The sequence below is a fragment of the Bos grunniens genome, chromosome 18, assembly GCF_055505025.1.
Source record: "Bos grunniens cultivar Pamir isolate PY7600 chromosome 18, Bosgru_T2T1.0, whole genome shotgun sequence".
In the NCBI taxonomy this organism is placed as follows: domain Eukaryota; kingdom Metazoa; phylum Chordata; class Mammalia; order Artiodactyla; family Bovidae; genus Bos; species Bos grunniens.
This window is the reverse complement of record NC_141182.1, coordinates 36,374,910-36,397,548: the sequence shown is the minus strand read 5'-3', so window position 1 is coordinate 36,397,548 and position 22,639 is coordinate 36,374,910. Positions and strand designations below refer to the sequence as shown.

The 22,639-nt window shown below is 39.6% G+C and overlaps 1 protein-coding gene across 7 annotated transcripts in view; it reads right to left on the bottom strand.

The window, feature by feature from the left end:
- TANGO6 (transport and golgi organization 6 homolog) overlaps positions 1-22,639 on the bottom strand; it is a 184,559-nt gene that overhangs the window by 41,675 nt on the left and 120,245 nt on the right. The gene's annotated exons all lie outside the window — the stretch shown is intronic.

Genomic DNA, 22,639 nt, shown 5'->3' with positions numbered 1-22,639 from the left:
GACTGTAGCCCACCAACCTCCTCTGTCCATGGAATTCTCCAGGCAACAATACTGGACTGGGTAGCCATTCCCTTCTCCAGGGGATCTTCCCAAGCCAAGGATTGAACCCAGGTTTTCCTCATTGCGGGCAGATTCTTTACCGTCTGTCTGAGCCACCAGGGAAGCCCAAAGAGTAAGGCGGACTCTTTACCATCTGAGCCATCAGGGAAGCTCCAGGCCCAGCTCAAATGCCTCAAATTCTACTTCCTTTGTGAAAACCTTCCTTAATATTCTATTAGCCTTAATTAGGCCTCCTTGGAAACCCCACAATACTTTGGTTTAAATCACATTTGTTACTAACACCTTGATTCCTAGATGTTTTCAGCCTATATCTATTTCTCACATTAGACTTTAAATTCCTTGAAGGAGAACTTTGACTGCTTCATCTCTGTTGTTATCAGTTCTTAGTAATCTTTGCACATCCTAGATACTCAACAAATGCCAATGTTGACTTGAATTCACTCATTTCTTCAACTAAATATAATTATGTGCTGGTATTATGCTCATGTTCCAGGGATACAAAAATTGATAAAACATAATCTTTACCCTTTAAAAAGCCCAAAGTTTAGGGGGTGGGTATAAACAGATAAGTACCAACAATTATAGTCCTGTGTGGTTAATGCCGTCATAGAGTCAAGCAGAGGTTGCTTAGTATAATTTCACTAATTTTAGTCACTTGGAAGGGGGAAGAAGAGAAAGTTTATTTTTTGCTTTCCCTCAAAGACAGGAACACAATGTACTTTCCTTACAATGTAAGAAAAAGATGAGGGGTAATTTCTCTAAAATGCTCCCAGTTCCTAATATAATACATGCAGCATGAGACTCACCCCCCTGCCCAGTAACATCAACATAAGATGCAGAAATTGAACCAGTGATGACTTAGTCATACCCTGTTTTCAGAACAGGAAAGAGGGGACTCTGTGCCTACTAAGACCTAGTATTTATATTTCTGAATACCAGGCCTAGTGAATGCAGGCACATGTTATGCACAACAATTTGCATAAAGGCTTCTCTGTAGAGCTGTAATCATGAAAAATGAGAAGATATAAATTAAAATGAATTAGTGTGAAAGTGGTTAAGTAACTATACATATTGTGGAATACTACATGGTCATTAAAAGGAACAAGACAGAACTGGAAAGGTATCCCTGGGACTGTCCTGGCGATCCAGTGGTTAAGACTCTGTGCTTCCACCACAGGGGGCTTGAGTTTCATTCCACAGGCCTCTTGGTCAAAAAAAGAAAGAGGAAAAACTACTAAAGAAATATTTTAAGACGGTATTAAGTGAAAGAAACTAACAGAACCAGTATCATTCCATGTATGTACATAAAAATGCACACATGTAACTTCTCTCAAAATTAACAAACCACATCTACAGATTTAAATATGTATATTAAGTATACAAATGCATAGGAAGAAGAGAAAAAGGATATACTGAAATAGAAAGGTTAGATAACTTGTCCAAAACAACCAAGATCAAATGTAGGTAGTCTTACACTTAACTCCTATGATACAATGCATTTAAGATACTTCCAACTAAAAGAAAAACATATTTCTCTACTTTTGGTATAACACTGTCCTTTTCTGGAGTCAGAAAGGAGCTTGCTTCTTCTGCAGTGAGATGTGTCTCTAGAGTTAAGAGCTCTACATTTTAATTTTGCTTAATTTTTATTTTTTCACAGCACCACTCAGCATGCAGGATGTTTGTTCACCCAACCAGGGATCGAATAGGTACCTCCTTGTAGTAGAAACATGGAGCCTTAACCACTGGACTGCTGGGGGAGTCGCTCTGTGTTCTAATTTCTTCCCTGAAGCCAACTAGCAGTGTGACTTAGGGCAAATCCCTTCACCTCCTCAGACCAACTGGAGATGAGTCAATTAGACGAGACGGTCTCTCTGGCCCCTTCCAGTTGGAAGTCTATGAGGTGATGAGTCACCTCTGGCTTAGCCATCGGGGGAATGAGATTCAGGAGAGCAGGAAGGGAAGAAAAAGCATCTATTCATGAGCCCTGGAGTGGGAGGCTACAGTGGTTAAAGGAATGAAGATCTCTGTTGGGAAGGAAGTCACTGAGAAATGACAGAAGTCTGGAATCCATAAGGAGGGGAAATTGCAGGTTGAAAAGGTAAGAGCAGATGACAAACTAGTTATTATTTATTAATGTAGGGATTTAAAGTTAAAAATAAGAGGTAAACTGTAAAGCAACTATATACCTCAATTAAAAAAATAATAAGTGGAAAACACAGTGCTGTAAATTAGTTATATTTCAATTTAAAAATGGATTAAAAAATAAGTAGTAAAGAAAAGGTACTATTTGTCAGGTAGAGTCCCTCCTCTCATGGTATTCAAAGCATACTGAGGAAAAGGAAAAATACTGACCAAGCAACAACACTGAAGTGAGATGTCCCCAAAATGGTGACAGAGAAAGATACTTTTATGAGTAATGTTTTAATCCGGTTCCAATTTCCATTAACAACAGCTCCAGTATTCTTATTCATCCAGACTCAAAAGCCTGGTGTTCTTTTTTGACTTCTCCCTGTCTCCCTTCAGTCAGTCAGGCAGTTCATTTATTATTCTTCAACCCTCATTTACTTCCCTATGGGATTTGAGGCAACTTTCAATAAATAATACTGAAACAAATGGATATTTTTTAAAAACTCTATAGTGAGGAAGTACTGATATTCCATGCTAAGAATGGTTATTGCAAATGAACCCCAAATTTAGCTTAGCAATTCTAACAGCTAAGGCAAAAAGGGAAACAGAAAACATAGTTCCCATTAGTCAATAAAAGAAGGTACACCTATTTCCTTCTTTAGGAAGAATACCAAGAGGGATTTCACTCATTCATTCAGCAAATCTTAATTGAGTGCCTAAAACGTTCCAAGTATGACTTCAGCACTGGAGATAATATATACCATGAAAATGAAAGTAAAGTTCCCATCTTTATGAAGCCTACTTCTACTGGAGGAGAAAGACAATAAATAGTAAATAAACTTTCCAGCAGCAATAAGAGCTATGAAGAAAAATAAGGAAGGGGGAGCAGTTAAGAGTCAAGGGTGAGGGCTCAGGGAAAAGGTATCAGAGGAGAAGAGCTAAAGGAAAAAGTCACGTGAAGACCTGGGGGAAACTGAAGAATAGAACAGACAACAGTTTTATATTCAATGTAGGAATTATATGGCTGCTTCTTATACTTTCTCACCATAAAAGGTAAGGGCGTACCATTACGTTAACAAAATCAAATTTTAACATTCCATTTATATAAATTCCTGCCTTGCCTGAGCTTCATTACAACTTTCCAAATGAGCATCCATTTAACTCCATGCTCCATCAACCCCACTGCCAAGCGTACCTAAGAACCAAGAGGAGCTAGTGGAGACCCGGAATGAGAGCCCACACTGAATCCAGTCAGCTGGCTCCGGGCCCACCTGCTGCCTTGTTTTCCAGGTACTGGGCTGGGCGAGCTGGAACACTTCCTGCACCCACTCTGCATTTCTCAAAGTGTCGGGCCGTCATATCTTCCTCAACCTGACCTCCCTAAGACCTCAGACCTTCCTCAGCCAGGACATGTCACACCTTGCTCAAACCTGGTCTTCTTTGGAGATTTACATCTCTGCCCCCATTTCCTGAAGGCTCTGTTAACCTCTGATGGTCTTCGCTCTCCCTTGCTCCTATTGTGCTGTGTAGTTGGTTTCTTAAGATTGTACTGGATCCCAGTCACCAGTTAGTCCTGACCAGGTTTCTATGCAGAACAAAATGAATGCACGTGAACAGAGAATACAGCTTCTGGGGCTACATTGACACCAGCACAGAATTCAAAGATCCTACAAAAAGGGTTCTTAGTTTTAGCTTAAGGGATCTCTATGTGTCAAATTTTCTTGTGTATGTCTCACTGGCATTCTCCCATTCTTCCTTGTAAAACCACTCTAACTTTGCTCAAATATGCATCTTCTCCCTGTCCAGCCACCACTTATCTGACTCAGGCTAAGGTCTTTATTGCTCTAAATGAATCATGGTGGACATATCCTCTTGTCTTAATTGCTCTGGGCATGTGATCCAGTGTGAACAAAGAGATGTGAAGGAAAATCTGATGGAAGACCCTAAGAAAATACTTTGCCTCTGGTTATGTATAGCCTGGTGGGCTACAGTCCATGGGGTTGCAAAGAGTCGGACATGACTTAGCGACTAAACAACAACAAATGATTTTAAGAACATAACACCTCAGAGTTGCTGCAGCCAATGGAAACTATGAGGGACTAGGAGATGAGGCTGGCAGAGTAGAAAGATGAAGAGATTTGGGGTCTTGAATGATGTAATGGAGGCAAAGAATTAACAAATTCAGGGCTTTTTGTCATGTGTAATGATTTATTCCTTATTGTTTAAGCCAGTTGAGAATTTGTTACCTGTGGCCAAAAATATTCTGATTTGACATATGAAAATTTAACAGTGTAGAGGTCTTCTACATCAGTTTTATGTCTATCAACACAAAGTCAAAAAAGTTAGATTTGCCAAAACAAAGAAACTTAAGACAGTGTATGTTTTTAAAAGGATTCAGAAGTCAATTTTATAACATATAAAAAAAAATAAGCCCGATACTTTTCTTTCTTCTAATTACAATTTTAATTGGGACAATAGCCTAGTATACAGCATGACTCAAAATATCAATGTATATATATTCTGGGTTGACCAAGAAGTTCATATGGGGTTTTTTCCATAACATCTTTTTTTGAAAGTTGCTTTACCATATTGTGTTGGTTTCTGCCGTACAACAACGCAAATCAGTCATAATATATATTTATCCCCGCCTTCTTGAGCATCGCTCCTCTCCCCTTCATCCCATCCCTCTAGGTCATCACAGAGAGCCAGGCTACACCCCCGTGTTGTACAGAAGCTTCCCACTAGCTCTTTCACACGATAGTGTATATGCCAATGCTACTCTCCCAATTCCTCCCATGCTCTCGTTCCTCTGCTGTGTCCACAATTCCATAAATTTGATTAAACCTTTTGGCCAACCCAATATATACAGCTTTACCAAAGAGCAGAGTCATCTTTATACATCTGCCAACTTATTAAATAAAGAAAAGTGAGTATCTACAGTAGGAGCTCATGTAAAGGGGTTACATCTGAGTGTATTTCACAACTACTGACTAACCACCCATTTCATTATGAACTAAAACCTCAGGCTGTGGGACCTTCACTGCTATTCCCTAGTTTCTGATTAAGCAACAAAATCTCAATTATCCCATCTGGGAGGGTGTTAGTTAATATATATTTTTGGCTTCTTTTTCTGCTCTTCTTTATCCAGGTGAGATGTTTGTATTTCTTCAGTTTGAACTTACCTGAACCACAAGGTTCTAAGATCCTAATTCACCTTTTGTTAAAAAAGGTGGCATACACTTGCCCCCTGACAAGGGCAAGTATTTATTACCATCCTGCTATCTCCTTCAAAGTATGCATACTGTACGGCTTTTACAAAAAATAGTATTGATTTCTGAACTCCCTAATCCCCATTTTCAGAAAGTATTCGCCATAGACTACAATATTTAGACTAAGATATACCCATGGAACTGAAGTTGGAGAGACCATCATCTTTTCCTTAGGCATTTAGCAACAACTTCAGGGAAATGAACACAGTAAACTTTAAAACTCAATCCAATTGTTGGGTTGTGGCCAATTACCTGTGCCTATTACTTCTGGGTTACCTTGGTGGATTTCTGTTCTTAGGGCTCTGATTGGATACCCCTTAGGAAATTTGTTTTAGATGAGTGTTCAGTCCTGTTCTATCTATTCATAATAATTCTAGATGGCATCCTCTCACCTGGCCAATTAAAAATACCTGCTCTGAGGCTGGCCATAGATTCAAGTTTTCTCTTAGGGTCATTTAAACTCAATCGGAGTGATGAGCTAAGTCTCAATAAAAAATTAACTTCTTATCTATTAAAAGGAAAACTCCTACAATTATGGGGAGGATCTACATGGTTAACACCAGGCTATGGTCATTTAAATTTAAAGGCTCCTCTATGTTGGGAATGGTTAAATCATACTAAAAATGATCAACCTGGCAATTATGAGACAAGGCTGGGTGCCTTATGAACTATGCCTGTTATTACCCTTAGAGAGAGTGATTGGTATGGAACTCAGTGCATTTGTGGCACTAATTTATGGCCTTGACATCTACAGGGATGATACAAAGGTGTAGCCTAGGATTCCCGTGAATTTAAGGTCATACATGTTAACAAGTTACAGGTAACCCCAAACAATCTACCATTGGTATGATCCCAATGGGTCAAAGATCTGTGTTCTACTGGTATGACCATTTAGCAGCTTGTGTGTGTGTGTGTGTGTGCGCGCCTTCAATGGGGTTGGAGGATGTAATTGACCATATCTAAGCCTTGACAACTTTCATAAGCTTTAAATGATAGTAACTGGGTTATCAGCCTATTGAATTCTGAGATCTCTATGATGAGAAAGGCAGTGCTACACAACTGCAAGACCCTTGACACCTTATAGCATCTCAGGGAGATATTTGTGCTATAATTCAAACTGAATGCTGTATTTTTGTACCTGATAAATCCTTTAATGTAACACACTTGAACCACATGAAAAATCAGATTTCTGCTCTAAGTGACCCATTCCCTAGTCTTGACAATCTTAAAAAAAAAACTGGTGTGGGAGGCTCATGGCTAAAATATTTACTTTTAATTCCACTAATGTTATTAACTACACCATTTGTATTTTGCTTGTTTCACAAGACTATTATTCTTGTATCACCAAGTATATGACTGAGCCTTCAACGGAAATGATGACTAGACTTGAAGCAGTCGATCAAATGTATAGTTCGATATATGATCAATGATTGTAATAGTGTAACTCTAGAAGGCAATGGCAACCCACTCCAGTACTCTTGCCTGGAAAATCCCATGGATGGAGGAGCCTGGTAGGCTGCAGTCCATGGGGTCACGAAGAGTCAGACACAACTGAGCTTCTTCCCTTTCACTTTTTACTTTCATGCTTTAGAGAAGGAAATGGCAACCCACTCCAGTGTTCTTGCCTGGAGAATCCCAGGGACGGGGGAGCCTGGTGGGCTGCCATCTATGGGGTCGCACAGAGTCGGACACAATTGAAGTGACTTAGCAGCAGTAGCAGCAGCAGCAAACTCAAGACCAACTTTTAGAAACTTTCTCAAGTTGATTTTAGTTGAGTTTATCCTAGTTCAGCTCTAATGGATTTTACTTTATGCAATGACAATGATAACACCTGGCTATTTGCATCTCTGTATTCTTCTCAAGAAGTCAGAAATAATCAACCTTATTTTAAAGCAAACAGCTGTGCATTCAAGGGAGTAAATGAAGGATCTAGATTTGTTTGATCAAACAATTAAAAAATGAGTTTCTTTGGAAGGTGAAAAATCAAGTGCATAGTGAAAAGAGAGAGTTGAAAGAATTTTCACCTGTCTTTGACTTGTGTGTATCAATTATCATCTATATGAAAAGATTCCTTCAACAAATTAGGATTCAGAAGTTTTTTTTTTTAATCAAGTTTTGCTATGGTACTTTGAAGTCTAGATTGATGGATTCATTTAGGCCTATCAGATCCTCCCTTCTCTCATAAAGGATCTGAGATGATCATCTGCAACAAGAGACACTTACACAGTGAAAGAGCACCATCAGATCTGAACTGACACAGCGAACTTCTGTAGTTGGGGGGATCTGCTGATTTCAAGGGCTCACCTACTCTTCTAGTTCACTGAAACATATCATAAAAGTGATATCAAGAAGAATTAAGTGAGAAAGAAGATCCCATCCTTGGTCAAATCTTTACAACATCCTTTCAAAACTCTATTATTAATGTCTGTGTGTGTGTGCTCAGTCGTGTCTGACTCTTTGTGACCCCATGGACTGTAGCCTGCCAGGCTCCTCTGTCCATGGGATTTTCCAGGCAAGAATACTGAATACCATTTCCTACTCCAAGGGATCTTCTTAAACCAGGGATCGAGCCTGTGTCTCCCAAGTCTCCTACACTGGAAGGTGGATTCTTTACCACTGCGCCACCTGGGAAGGTCTGGAGGGCCTCTATTCCTTCCTTCTTGCCTCTCTCTCTCTTTCTCTCTCCCCCCCAACTTTTTTTTTTTTAAGACATAGAACTGAGTACAGATAAAATCATTCCTAACTACTCTCTTCTATCTACCAACAGGAAGTAACTAAGAAATACCATATTCTGCTAGTGAAGGTGCTGCTGGGTAAAAGTAATGATATTTTCCAAAGATTGAATGATCACGTACAGCCAGCACTCCTCTGTAATCAGAAGTTTACATACATTCTGAGTAATGTTTTAGATCAATGTTTGTCAAACACAAACATGGGCACTGAAATTGCGCAGTGCAACTTGATTATAATGTGTATCCAGGTGATTCAGAAATATCATTAAAATGAAAACACAGTATTTAAACAATTCTTTTAAAGAATTCACAGATCCCTGAATTATATCCAAATTTAATCTCCATACTCCAGCCCTTCCATGTAGCCAATTCAATGAAAACATTTAATGTGTACTACTACACACAAGGGACTCCGCAGGGCACTAGAGACTTAGTGAAAGTGAAAGTCGATCAATTTTGTCTGACTCTTTGCAACACCATGGAATCTACAGGCCATGGAATTCTCCAGGCCAGAATACTGGAGTGGATAGCTGTTCTCTTCTCCAGGGGATCTTCCCAATCCAGGGATGGAACCCAGGTCTCCCACATTGCAGGCAAATTCTTTACCAGCTGAGTCACCAGGGAAGAGATTTAAGGGTGAAGGAAATTTTGCATATACACGTCCAGTTGTTCCAGTACCATTTGTTGAAAAGACTGATAATGCTTTTTTGAGGAAAGGAATGGTTTAACTGGAGATTGGGTTTGGAGTATCGGATTGTATATGTGTGTTTACAAAGAATAAAAGTATTTGTTCTAGGATAGAGAGTGAGGTTTGCATTGCAATAACTTATATGCAGAGTACATCATGAGAAATGCTGGGCTGGAGGAAGCACAAGATGGAATCAAGTTTGCCGGGAAAATATCAATAACCTCAGATATGCAGATGACACCACCCTTATGGCAGAAAGTGAAGAAGAACTAAAGAGCCTCTTGATGAAAGTCAAAGAGGAGAGTGAAAAAGTTGGCTTAAAGCTCAACATTCAGAAAACTAAGGTCATGGCATCTGGTCCCATCACTTCATGGCAAATAGATGGGGAAACAGTGGAAACAGTGGCTGACTTTATTTTTCTGGGCTCCAAAATCACTGCAGTGATGACTGCAGCCATGAAATTTAAAGACGCTTACTCCTTGGAAGGAAAGTTATGATCAACCTAGACAGCATATTAAAAAGCAGAGACATTACTTTGTCAACAAAGGTCTGTCTAGTCAAGGCTATGGTTTTTCCAGTGGTCATGTATGGATGTGAGAGTTGGACTATAAAGAAAGCTGAGCACTGAAGAACTGATGCTTTTGAACTGTGGTGTTGGAGAAGACTCTTGAGAGTCCCTTGGACTGCAAGGAGATCCAACCAGTCCACCCTAAAGGAGATCAGTCCTGGGTGTTCATTGGAAGGACTGATGTTGAAGCTGAAACTCCAATATTTTGGCCACTTGATGCAAAGAGCTGACTCATTTAAAAAGACCCTGATGGTGGGAAAGATTGAGGGCAGGAGGAGAAGGGGATGACAGAGGATGAGATAGTTAGATGGCATCACCAACTCAATGGACATGAGTCTGGGTAAACTCCAGGAGTTGGTGATGGACAGGGAGGCCTGGCGTGCTGCAGTTCATGGGGTCGCCAAGAGTTGGACACGACTGAGTGACTGAACTGAACTGAATTTATCTTCGGATAGATCACTTCTACGAGAGAGGATGAGATCATTGGATGGCATCACCAACTCAATGGACATGGGTTTGGATGAACTTTGGGAGTTGGTGATGGACAGGGAGGCCTGGCGTGCTGCAGTTCATGGGGTCGCAAAAAGTCAGACAGGACTGAGTGACTGAACTGAACTGCAATGTCTTCAGTGTACTCTTACTCTGTTAACTGGTTGTAAAGTCACAGTCAGACAAAGGATATGATCATCTTTTAGGGATCAACTCCCCCCACCAAATGAACAATGATTCAAATAGTAAGGGGTTTCTCTCCATAATAAGGGTAGTAAATAAAATATTAAGATTCATGGAATGATTGAAAACTTTTACATTCTTTAGCAAGAGAAAGTCTTTCTATGACAGTCACAGATGAATCAGGTCATTAACCCAATCACTGCATGGTGAGGCCTTATCAGCTCAGAAGTGCTAATACCTCCTTCACTCTCAATGTAGGATGGGTTTGTGTGTGTGAGTGTGTGTTTTCCAGTCACAACCAACTCTTTGAGATCTCACGGACCATAACCTGCCAGACTCCTCTGTCCATGGGATTTCCCAGGCAAGAATACTGGAGTGGGTTGCCATGCCCTCTTCTAGGGGATCTTCTTGACCCAGGAATCAAATCCAGGTCTCCTGCACTGCAGCCAGAGTCTTTACCATCTGACCCACCAGGGAAAGATACAAAGAACTCTGACAACACAATTAAAAAAGACATAAGTCAGATTGACATGCACATAGCTGATTCACTTTGTTGTACAGCAGAAACTAATACAACATTATACTCAAATAATAAAATAAGAAAAAGCCAAAAAAAAAAAAAAAGCCAGTTCAAAAAAAGGCACATGTTGTATGACTTCATTTATAGGAAATATCCACAATAAGAAAACCCTCAAAGAGAGAGAGTAGGTTAGTGACTGCGTGACTGGTAATGGGTATAGGTTTTTCTAGGGGTAGTGACATGTTCCAAAATTGACTGTGGTGGTGATGGTTGTACACCCTTGTGAACATACAAAAAATTTTGATTTGTGCACTATAAACTGTTGAATTGTAAGGATGAAGTATATCTCAATAAAGCTTTTTTTTTTTAAGTAAGTTTTTGAAATAGAGGGGTAAAAGCAGGGCTGCAGAATCTCGTTTATGTTGAAGCTGGAAAAATATATAACAGAAAAATCTTTACATATTACAAGAGAAGAGGTGTATGTGTATAAGCAGAATCTGATAATGAAACATAACTCTGCCTTCCAAAAGCTCAGAGATCAAAGGCTTGAGGCAAATCTCACAGACAATTCACAATAGTGGCTCCCTTCAAACATGAAGCGGGAGATCTGGATTCTTTGATGGTATGCCCACTACAGGAAACAGGTCCTGCCCTTGACCGCCAGTCAAGCGGAACCCAGAGCTTTCTCAATGCTTTACAAATGGCATTGCCTCTCCTAGCTCTATGCTTCCTTATTTGTCAGTAAAAAATGGTGCCAATACAGTTTCAGTCTTTACTACCTCCTAGCTGGCAGTTTAACGGGTAACATTTTTAAAAACCTTTTAATTTTCACTGCATCAGTTAAAAAAAAATTAGTATAATATAAAAGTCTCTTAAAAGAGGCAAGGAAAATATTGAAGAGATAGACTCAGAGGTTCTTACATATTGTTATAGCCATTTGGACCAATACTCCATCTCTGGGTATGCCAAACCACACTTGACAAACACTAACCCAGGGACAGTTAAGACCTCCTGCCAGTGTTTTAAAGCTTTTGTGCTCCAGCCTTTTTATTGTCTGTCCCAATTGCTTCTTTTTATTTTATTTCCTCTTAGGGACCAGACTCAAGTGGAGATGAAGAACTGGGGTCTTTGTGTGCATATCTCTGAATCTTATCTTTCCAGGTTCCAGGATCTCAATTATATTGTTTGAATCCCCTTTGTAATCTAAGCAGTTCAGGTAGTCTCTTCCTTTTCCAAGACAGTACTTTTAGATTTGATATTAGATATTCTGGGGAGAAAATAAGAATAAAGGCATAAAGAGGTCAAATGTCACAACACACACTTGACTTCACTAAATCTACTACTGGAAAAAGGGATCCAGAAAAACTACCTTTTCTCCCATTTATTTGGGAACTAAAGTGACTAGATCTTTGGGGAAAGTACATGGTGGAGAGCCACATGCGCGCACAGAAATATTTCTGCTGATCCAGTCATTGAGGAAATAGGAGACAAAATACAGATCTGACTCTCTTCATGGACACTTTTATGTCCTTCATAACATCTATTAATTTTTCCTGCATTTCAGGGCCTAGAATTCTATTTCACTACTGAAAGAAATATAGTAGAATTATTACTGGTTTCTTTTAACATTTCATGATTACAAATCATTGCCACATGTGGACCAGAGTCAACAGAGACAATAATTTCAATCAAGGTCAGAAGGAAATTAGATTGACACAGCAGATCCTAAAGCCGTTTAGAGAATTAAATAATTTAAATGCAATTAATTTTTTATGAAATTCATCATTTAAAAAATTCATAGGTAAATTTTGATCTATTAACAACAATTACTTTTCAGCCATGAAGTTTCCCTACAGCTCTAGGGAAATCACTTCTTTTCTGATTTTAGTTTCCCTTCTCCACACAGCCCTTTACAAACACAGAAGAGATTTTAGTTATGATAAAATGTGCAGCTACAGTACAGTGGGAAAAAAAATGGTGTGTGCATTTGTAAGCCTCTTTATCTGCAAAACACCTGTGTGCCTATAAGTGCATAAGAATTTGACGTTGGTAGAAAAAAAAAAATGTTCTTAACTCTGTACTAAAGAAAGAAAGAATTTTAACAGGCTGATCCCAGGTCACACAGCTACAGAAAGACAGATACATTCTCTAGTCTCCTGGGCAGAGGGCTCTTTCTTTCTACAGCCATCAGGACATTTACTTGGCTCATTAACAACAGCAGGAACTTCCGCTCTAAAACAAAGGATATCACTGTGGCCCGCTGATTCCCTGACACCTCTGACATTTCACGGTCATCACCAATTTTCATTCTTGTTTAACCTCATAAGGCATGAGTGGAAGAGAAGCCAGGGATTTATGTCTTATAAAAGGGCAAAAGCAACTGGGCATAATGGGAATAATTTCCTAATTCTAGCCTGAAGAGGAGAACAAAAAAAATTCCCCTCTTCTTTACTATCTTCAAAGTGGTAACACTTCCGGTTTCCTAAGAGTAGGAGATGACTGGTAAATGGCCTTGTGAAAGCTGCTAAAGCCCTATGCTTGATGCACATATTAGGGCATTAGAGGGCTGGAGCCAAAGCCATCTTCTGGTCTTGATGGGGCTTGCCAGGGAGGCAGGAGTCACCGGGCAAGAATGCTGGGTAGTCCCTGGACAGATTCTTCCTTACTGGTGTCTACATGTCAGGACCCCTTTTCTCCCTCAGGCTAATTGTTGATTTGCTGTTTTTTGTTTTTTCCATTCTTACTGTTATCCTTTTTAAGGTAATGTAACCAAAAGGTGACCCTGAGCTAGGAATAGATCAGCAAAGATATGAGGGGCTAGTTTCATTGTACTTCATCACACAGACTACATAGGACTGGATGATCTGGATATAAGTTGTAGGGAGACAGACTTTGACAGGCTTAGATGTAACCAAGGGAAGATTTCTGTGGGACAAGTATTAAAACAAACAAACAAACTTGTTAGTAGGACTATTGTTGGTGCAACTGAGTTACCAAGTGTGCTTTAAAGAGATACAGAGACCGTCTTGTCTCCAAATATCTCTATTTGCAAACTGTATTGCGTCAGAGTCTGTTTAATCATTAGAACTATGTTTCTTTAGCCTAAAACACCTCCTTATTCAAAATGCAAACCATTCCAAGAAGGCAGCACCATAGGAGGCTATCATTCACACCTTAGTAAATATTAATATACCTGCCACGTCCTTTCAACAAACTGGGAAAAACAAGAATGATTTGACATGATTTCTAAAATTTAATGACTTTCTGGTGATGGTCAAGAAGAAAGTTTTAAGTGAGAGGGGAGAAGAAAAAGGTGAACGATGGGCACTAAAAGGAGAGGAAAAGACTGTACTTTACACTCTGACTCTTCCCATGTCTTCAAATAAGAGCAACATGCAAGTAAGAACCATAGATAAATATCTCTTGGACAATGTAAAACAATGCACAGGAAATGCTTTGTACCACTGGATTTTTGGCAACCGAATGAACTAAGGTAATAAAGAAAGAAAGACAGCTCGAAACAGAGGATGCCAAGATTTCTGTAGTTGTGTATTAACTAGGTTACTCATTTCATCTCAACAGGTCATTGAATTCCAAGATTGGTTTAACCAGTGTATTAGCTTTCAGTTTACACAGTTACCCTACAAGGAAAATCTACAACAAATGACTCTACCCCAGGTTACTGACAAGACAGAGATTAATTCTTCTGAAACCTATGCTGGGACAGTAACAAACTTCAGAAACATGGTGGAATTTTCTTAAAGGGCGGAATTAATAAAGTAAAGCCAGAAATGTGATCACAAGGGAAGAAAAGTCCCAGGTTTATGGTAAGTTATTTTAAAAGATGAAAGAAGAAAAAAAAAAAGTAGATATTTTAAGTGAAGTAAACTCTCTTTATGATTTTGTAATGATGAAAGTATTAAAATCATTCCAGTGACTTAATTAATTTAATTTGCTACCTAAATGTTTGAACTCGTTAAAGCATGCCCAAGAGTTAGTGAACCTCATAATATTGACAAACAGAAATCAAGAAGCCTGTGGCCTAAGAATAAAACTTCATGCATAAATTCTTAACAGAAAATCCCTTAAGTGCTATGAAATCAGTCTTTACCACATCAGGTCCAGCAAAAAGAAAACTAAGTTACAACTTCTTTCTAAAGGGAATATTCCAATCAGATTGCTAGCTTACTCTCTTGCAAGACTGTAAGTAAAAGTGAATGCAAGAATCTATTCTGAATCCAAGAATCTATTTTAAAACTTGTAAATAAAAGATGAGATGTTTCACTGTCCTTCATTTCATAGTCATAAGAAAGAAACCAAATTAATGCGTTAATTTACTCTAAAGTGGAACTGGAGCTTCCCTGGTGGCTCAGTGGGAAAGAATCTGCCTGCTAAGCAGGAGAAGGGTTCAATCCCTAGGTTGGAAAGATCCCCTGGAGAAGGAAATGGCAACCCACTCCAGTATTCTTGCCTGGGAAATACCATGGACAGAGGAGCCTGGTGGGCTACATACAGTCCATGGGGTCACCAACAGCTGGACATGACTTAGTGACTAAACAACAACAACAACAAAATTGGAATTAGGGGTGTGAGATGAGAAAACAAAAGTATGAAGACAGGAAAAATAAAAATAACAGCAGAATAAAAAACTGAAACATTCAAGTATACAGTGTCCTTCAATATCTGTGGGAATACTGAAGTTTGTTCCAGGACTCCCTGAAAATATAAAAATCCATGGATGCTCAAGTTTCTTAGCTGGCCCTTCATATCTGCAGGTTTACAGAAGCAGGGCCAGCTGTAACTGCGTCATCTTTAAAGCAAGGACTCTTTGTCAGTGACATCTTCTATCTCCTGAGCTAATAACTGCAGCTAGTGATTTTAGAAAAGAAATGTAATATCTACCCAAATCTATTTAAAGAGCTCTAATTATAAAGGGTAAGGTTTCTGCTGTTTAAGACACAAAACTTGATGTAGCAGGAAGAAAAACTTAAGAATGACTTTGAAAGATGTTATCCTTCCAAAGAAACTTCACTGATGAGCAAGCAATAAAGGGTTGCCAAAGAAATATATACATATGTATTTACTTGAATAATGGTTACCTTAGAAAAGTGTCAGCAGACTTTTTCTATAAAGAGCCAGACAGTAAATAAATACTTTTGGCTTCAAGGACCAATTTATCTTTGTCATTGTAACTACTGAATTTTGCCAATGGAGTGCAAAAACAGCCATAGACAATACATAAATAAGTATGACTATTTTAATAAAACTTTCTATGGACATTAAAATTTGCATTTCACATGTCACAAAACATTATTATTCTTTTACCTCCCCCTCTCCCAAACCATTTAAAAAATGTGAAAACCATTAGCAGCTCATGGGCTATATAAAAGAGGCAGCAGGTAAGATTTGGCTCAAGGGCAGGGGTTTGTCAACCCCTACAATTCCCTAACATAAAAGTTTCATGGAATGTAAACTGATGTAGCCACTATGAAGAACAGTATAGAGGTTCCTTAAAAAACTAAAAATAGAGCTACCATGTGATCCTGAAATAATTTGAAAAGATGCATGTACTTCTATGTTCACAGTAGCACTATTTACAACAGCCAAGATACGGAAGCAACCTAAATGACTATCAACAGAGAAATGGATAAAGAAGATATGGCATGTTATGTGTGATATACACACACACATATGTTATGTTAATACATATACACACATACAATGGAATACTACTCAGTCATAAAAAGAATGAAATAATACCATTAGCAGCAACAAGAATGGACCTAAAGAGTATCATGGGTTTCCCAGGTGGCTCAGTGGTAAAGAATCCACCTGTCAATGCAGGAAACGTGGGTGTGATCCCTTGAGAAGGAAATGGCAACCTGTTCCAGTATTCTTGCCTGAGAAATCCCATGGACAGAGGAGCCTGGCGCACTACAGTCCATGGAGTTGCAAAAGAATCTGACTTCATGACTGAACGACAGATATTATCATAATAAATAAAATCAGAAAGCAAAAGACAAATATTATATGATATCACTTATATGTGGAATCTAAAAAAATGATACAAATGAACTTACAAAACAGAAAGAGACTCACAGACATAGAAAACAGACTTGTAGTTATCAATGTGACAGTAAGAGGAATGGGAAAGATAAATTACGAGTTTAGGATTAACATACACACACTACTAAAAAGCAGAAAGGGAAAGATATACCCAACTGAATGCAGAGCTCCAAAGAATAGAGAGGAGAGATAAGAAGGCCTTCTTAAGTGAACAAAGAAAAGAAATACAGGAAAACAATAGAATGGGAACGACTAGAGATCTCTTCAAGAAAATTAGAGATATCAAGGGAACAATTCATGCAAAGATGTACACAATAAAAGGACAGAAATGGTAAGGACCTAACAGAAGCAGAAGAGATTAAGAAAAAATGGCATGAATACACAGAAGAACTGGACAAAAAAGGTCTTAATGACCCAGATAACCGATGGTGTGATCAGTCACCTAGAGCCAGACATCCTGGAATGTAAAGTCAAGTGGGCCTTAGAAAGCATTACTATGAACAAAGATAGTGGAGGTGATGGAATTCCAGCTGAGCTATTTCAAATCCTAAAAGATGATGCTGTGAAAGTGCTACACTCAATATGCCAGCAAATTTGGAAAACTCAGCAGTGGCCACAGGACTGGAAAAGGTTGGTTTTCATTCCAATTCTGAAGAAGAGCAATGCCTAAGAATGTTCAAGCTACTGTACAATTGTGCTCATTCCACATGCTTATAAGGTTATGCTCAAAATCCTTCAAGCCAGCCTTCAGTAGTACTGGAACCAAGACTTTCAGATGTGCAAAATGGATTTAGAAAAGGCAGAGGAGCCAGAGATCAAATTGCCAACATCTGCTGGATCACAGAAAAAGCAAGAGAATTCCAGAAAAAAATCTACTTCTGCTTCATTGACTAGACTAAAGCCACTGTGTGGATCACAATGAATTGTGGGAAATTCTTAAAGAGATGGGAATACCAGACCACCCTACCTGCCTCCTGAGAAACCTGTATGCAGGCCAAGAAGCAACAGAACTGGACATGGATCAACGGATTTTGGTTCAAAACTGGGAAAGGAGTTTATCAATGCTATATACTGTCACCCAGCTTATTTAATTTATATGCAGAGTGTATCATGCGAAACTCCAGGCTAGATGAAGCACAAGCTGGAATCAAGATTGCTGGGAAAAATATCAATAACGTCATATATGCAGATAACACCATCTTAATGGCAGAAAGTGAAGAGGAACTAAAGAGCCTCTCGATGAAAGTGAAAGAGGAGAGTGAAAAAGCTGGCTTAAAACTCAACATTCAAAAAGCGAAGATCGTGGCATCCGGTCCCATCACTTCATGGTAAATAGATGGGGAAACAATGGAAACAGTGACAGACTTTATTTAAGCTCCAAAATCACTGAGATGGTGATTGCAGTCATCAAATTAAAAGATGCTTGTTCCCTGGAAGAAAGGCTACGACAAACAGTGTATTTAAAAAGCAGAGACATCACTTTGCCAACAAAGGTCCATATAGTCAAAGCTATGATATTTCCAGTAGACGTGTACAGATGTGAGAGTTGAACCATAAAGAAGGCTGATCAGTTCAGTTTAGTCGCTCAGTCGTGTCCAACTCTTTGCGAAATAACTCCAAAGAGTCACTGGAGAAATAACCTCAGAAAGAATGAAGCGATGGAGCCAAAGCAAAAACAACACCCAGTTGTGGATGGGACTGGTGACAGAAGAAAGGTTCGATGCTGTAAAGAGCAATATTGCATAGGAACCTGGAATGTTAAGTCCATGAATCAAGGCAAATTCAAAGTGGTCAAACAGGAGATGGCAAGAGTGAACATCAACATTCTAGGAATCAGCAAACTAAGATGGACTGGAATAGGTGAAATTTAACTCAGATGACCATTATATCTACTACTGTGGGCAGGAATCCCTTAGAAGAAATGGAGTAGCCATCATAGTCAACAAAACAGTCCGAAATGCAATACTTGGATGCAATCTCAAAAACGACAGAATGATCTCTGTTCGTTTGCAAGGCAAACCATTCAATGTCACGGTAATCCAAGTCTATGCCCCAACCAGTAACGCTGAAGAAGCTGAATGGTTCTATGAAAAGCTACAAGACCTTCTAGAACTAATACCCAAAAAAGATGTCCTTTTCATTATAGGGGACTGGAATGCAAAAGTAGGAAGTCAAGAAACACCTGGAGTAACAGGCAAATTTGGCCTTGGAGTACAGAATGAAGCAAGGCAAAGGGTTCATAGAATTCTGCCAAGAGAACGCACTGGTCATAGCAAACACCCTCTTCCAACAACACAAGAGAAGACTCTACACATGGACAATACCAGATGGTCAACACCAAAATCAGGCTAATTATATTATTTGTAGCCAAAGATGGAGAAGCTCTATACAGTCAGCAAAAACAAGACCGGGAGCTGACTGTAGCTCAGATCATGAACTGCTTATTGCCAAATTCAGACTTAAAGTGGGGAAAACCACTAGACCATTCAGGTATGACCTAAATCAAATCCCTTATGACTATACAGTGGAAGTGAGAAATAGATTTAAAGGACTAGATCTGATAGACAGGGTGCCTGATGAACTATGGATGGAGGTTCCTGAAACCATACAGGAGACAGCAATCAAGACCATCCCCAAGAAAAAGAAATGCAAAAAAAACAAAATGACTGTCTGAGGAGGCCTTACAAACAGCTGTGAAAAGAAGGGAAGCGAAAAGAAAAGGAGAAAAGGAAAGATATACCCATTTGAATGCAGAGTTCCAAAGAATAGCAAGAAGAGATAAGAAAGCTTTCCTCAGCGATCAATGCAAAGAAATAGAGGAAAACGACAGAATGGGAAAGACTAGAGATCTCTGCAAGAAAATTAGAGGTACCCAGGGAACATTTCATGCAAAGATGGGCTCAATAAAGGACAGAAATGGTATGGACCTAACAGAAGCAGAAGATATTAAGAAGAGGTGGCAAGAATACACAGATCAGATCAGATCAGATCAGTCACTCAGTCGTGTCCGACTCTTTGCGACCCCATGAATCACAGCACGCCAGGCCTGCCTGCACATCACCACCTCCCGGAGTTTATTGAGACTCACGTCCCTCGAGTCTGTGATGCCATCCAGCCATCTCATCCTTTGTCGTCCCCTTCTCCTCCTGCCCCCAATCCCTCTCAGCATCAGGGTCTTTTCCAATGAGTCAACTCTTCGCATGAGGTGGCCAAAGTACTGGAGTTTCAGCTTTAGCATCATTCCCTCCAAAGAAATCCCAGGGCTGATCTCCTTCAGAATGGACTGGTTGGATCTCCTTGCAGTCCAAGGGACTCTCAAAAGTCTTCTCCAACACCACAGTTCAAAAGCATCAATTCTTTGGCGCTCAGCCTTCTTCACAGTCCAACTTTCACATCCATACATGACCGCAGGAAAAACCATAGCCTTGACTAGTTGAACCTTGGTTGGTAAAGTAATGTCTCTGCTTTTGAATATGCTATCTAGGTTGGTCATAACTTTCCTTCCAAGGAGTAAGCGTCTTTTAATTTCATGGCTGCAGTCACCATCTGTAGTGATTTTGGAGCCCAGAAAAATAAAGTCTGACACTGTTTCCACTGTTTCCCCATCTATTTCCCATTAAGTGGTGGGACCAGATGCCATGATCTTCGTTTTCTGAATACACAGAAGAACTGTACAAAAAAGATCTTCATGACCCAGATAATCACGATGGTGTGATCATTCACACTCACCTAGAGCCAGACATCCTGGAATGTGAAGTCAAGTGGGCCTTAGGAAGCATCACTATGAACAAAGCTAGTGGAGGTGATGGAATTCCAGTTGAGCTATTTCAAATCCTGAAAGATGATGCTGTGAAAGTGCTGCACTCAATATGCCAGCAAATTTGGAAAACTCAGCAGTGGCCACAGGACTGGAAAAGGTCAGTTTTCATTCCAGTCCCAAAGAAAGGCAATGCCAAAGAATGCTCAAACTACTGCACAACTGCACGCATCTCACACACTAGTAAAGTAATGCTCAAAATTCTCCAAGCCAAGCTTCAGCAATATGTGAACCATGAACTTCCAGATGTTCAAGCTGGTTTTAAAAAAGGCAGAGGAACCAGAGATCAAATTGCCAACATCTGCTGGATCGTCGAAAAAGCAAGAGAGCTCCAGAAAAACACCTATTTCTGCTTTATTGACTATGTCAAAGCCTTTGACTGTGTGGATCACAATAAACTGTGGAAAATCCTGAAACAGACAGGAATACCAGACCAACTAACCTGCCTACTGAGAAACCTGTATGCAGGTCAGGAAGCAACAGTTGGAACTGGACATGGAACAACAGACTTGTTCCAAATAGGGAAAGGAGTACATCAAGGCTGTATATTGTCACCCTGCTTTTTTAACTTATATGCAGAGTACATCATGAGAAAAGCTGGGCTGGAGGAAGCACAAGATGGAATCAAGATTGCCAGGAGAAATATCAATAACCTCAGATATGCAAACGACACCACCCTTATGGCAGAAAGTGAAGAACTAAAGAGCATCTTGATGAAAGTGAGAGAGGAGAGTGAAAAAGTTGGCTTAAAGCTCAACATTCAGAAAACGAAGATCATGGCATCTGGTCCCATCACTTCATGGCATATAGATGGGGAACAGTGAAAACAGTGTCAGACTTCATTTTTCTGGGCTCCAAAATCACTGCAAATGGTGACTGTAGCCATGAGATTAAAAGATGCTTGCTCCTTGGAAGGAAAGTTATGATCAACCTAGACAGCATATTAAAAAGCAGAGACATTACTTTGTCAACAAAGGTCCATCTATTCAAGGCTCTGGTTTTTCCAGTGGTCATGTACGGCTATGAGAATTGGATTATAAAGAAAGCTGAGTGCTGAAAAATTGATGCTTTTAAACTGTGGTGTTGGAGAAGACTCTTGCGAGTCCCTTGGACTGCAAGGAGATCCAACCAGTCCATCCTAAAGGAGATCAGTCCTGGGTGTTCATTGTAAGGACTGATGTTGAAGATGAAACTCCAGTACTTTGGCCACCTGATGCGAAGAGCTGACTCATTTGAAATAAGACTGTGATGGTGGGAAAGATTGAGGGCAGAAGGAGAAGGGGATGACAGAGGATGAGATGGTTAGATGGCATCATCGACACAATGGACATGGGTTTGGTTGGACTCCAGGAGTTGGTGACGGACAGGGAGGCCTGGTGTGCTGTGGTTTATGGAGTCGCAAAGAAAAAAATTAAAAAAATAAAGAAGGCTGAGCACCAAAGAATATGATACTTACAGACTGTGGTGCTGGAGAAGACTTTTGAGAATCCCTTGGACAGCAAGGAGAACAAACCAGTCAATCCTAAAGGAAATCAGCCCTGAATGTTCATTGGAACAACTGATTCTGAAGCTGAAGCTCCAATACTTTGGCCATCTGATGCAAAAAGCTGACTCACTGGAAAAGACTCTGATGTTGGGAAAGGTCAAAGGCAAGAGAAGGGGACAACCACAGATGAGATGGTTAGATGGCATTACGGACTCAATAGACATGAGTTTAAGCACACTCCTGGAGATGGTGAAGGACAGGTAAGCCTGGCATGCTGCATGCAGTCCATGGGGTCGCAAAGTGTCAGACACGACTTAGCAACTGAACAACTCTTACTACTATATATAAAACAGGTGAACAACAAGGACCTACTGCATAACACAGGAAAGTATATTCAATATCTTAATCTATGATGGAAAAGAATTTGAAAAAGAACGTATATATATATATTTTAAAATATATATTTATAGATATAAAACTGAATCACTTTTCTGTATACTTGAAAAGGACATAACATTGTAAGTTAATTATAATTCAATTTTTAAAAGTCCCCGTAAGTTTTTTATCACAGAAATTCTGTGTTGCTACTGCAGTCACCAAGGTATATTTTACCTCTAGGAATTCATGCCAA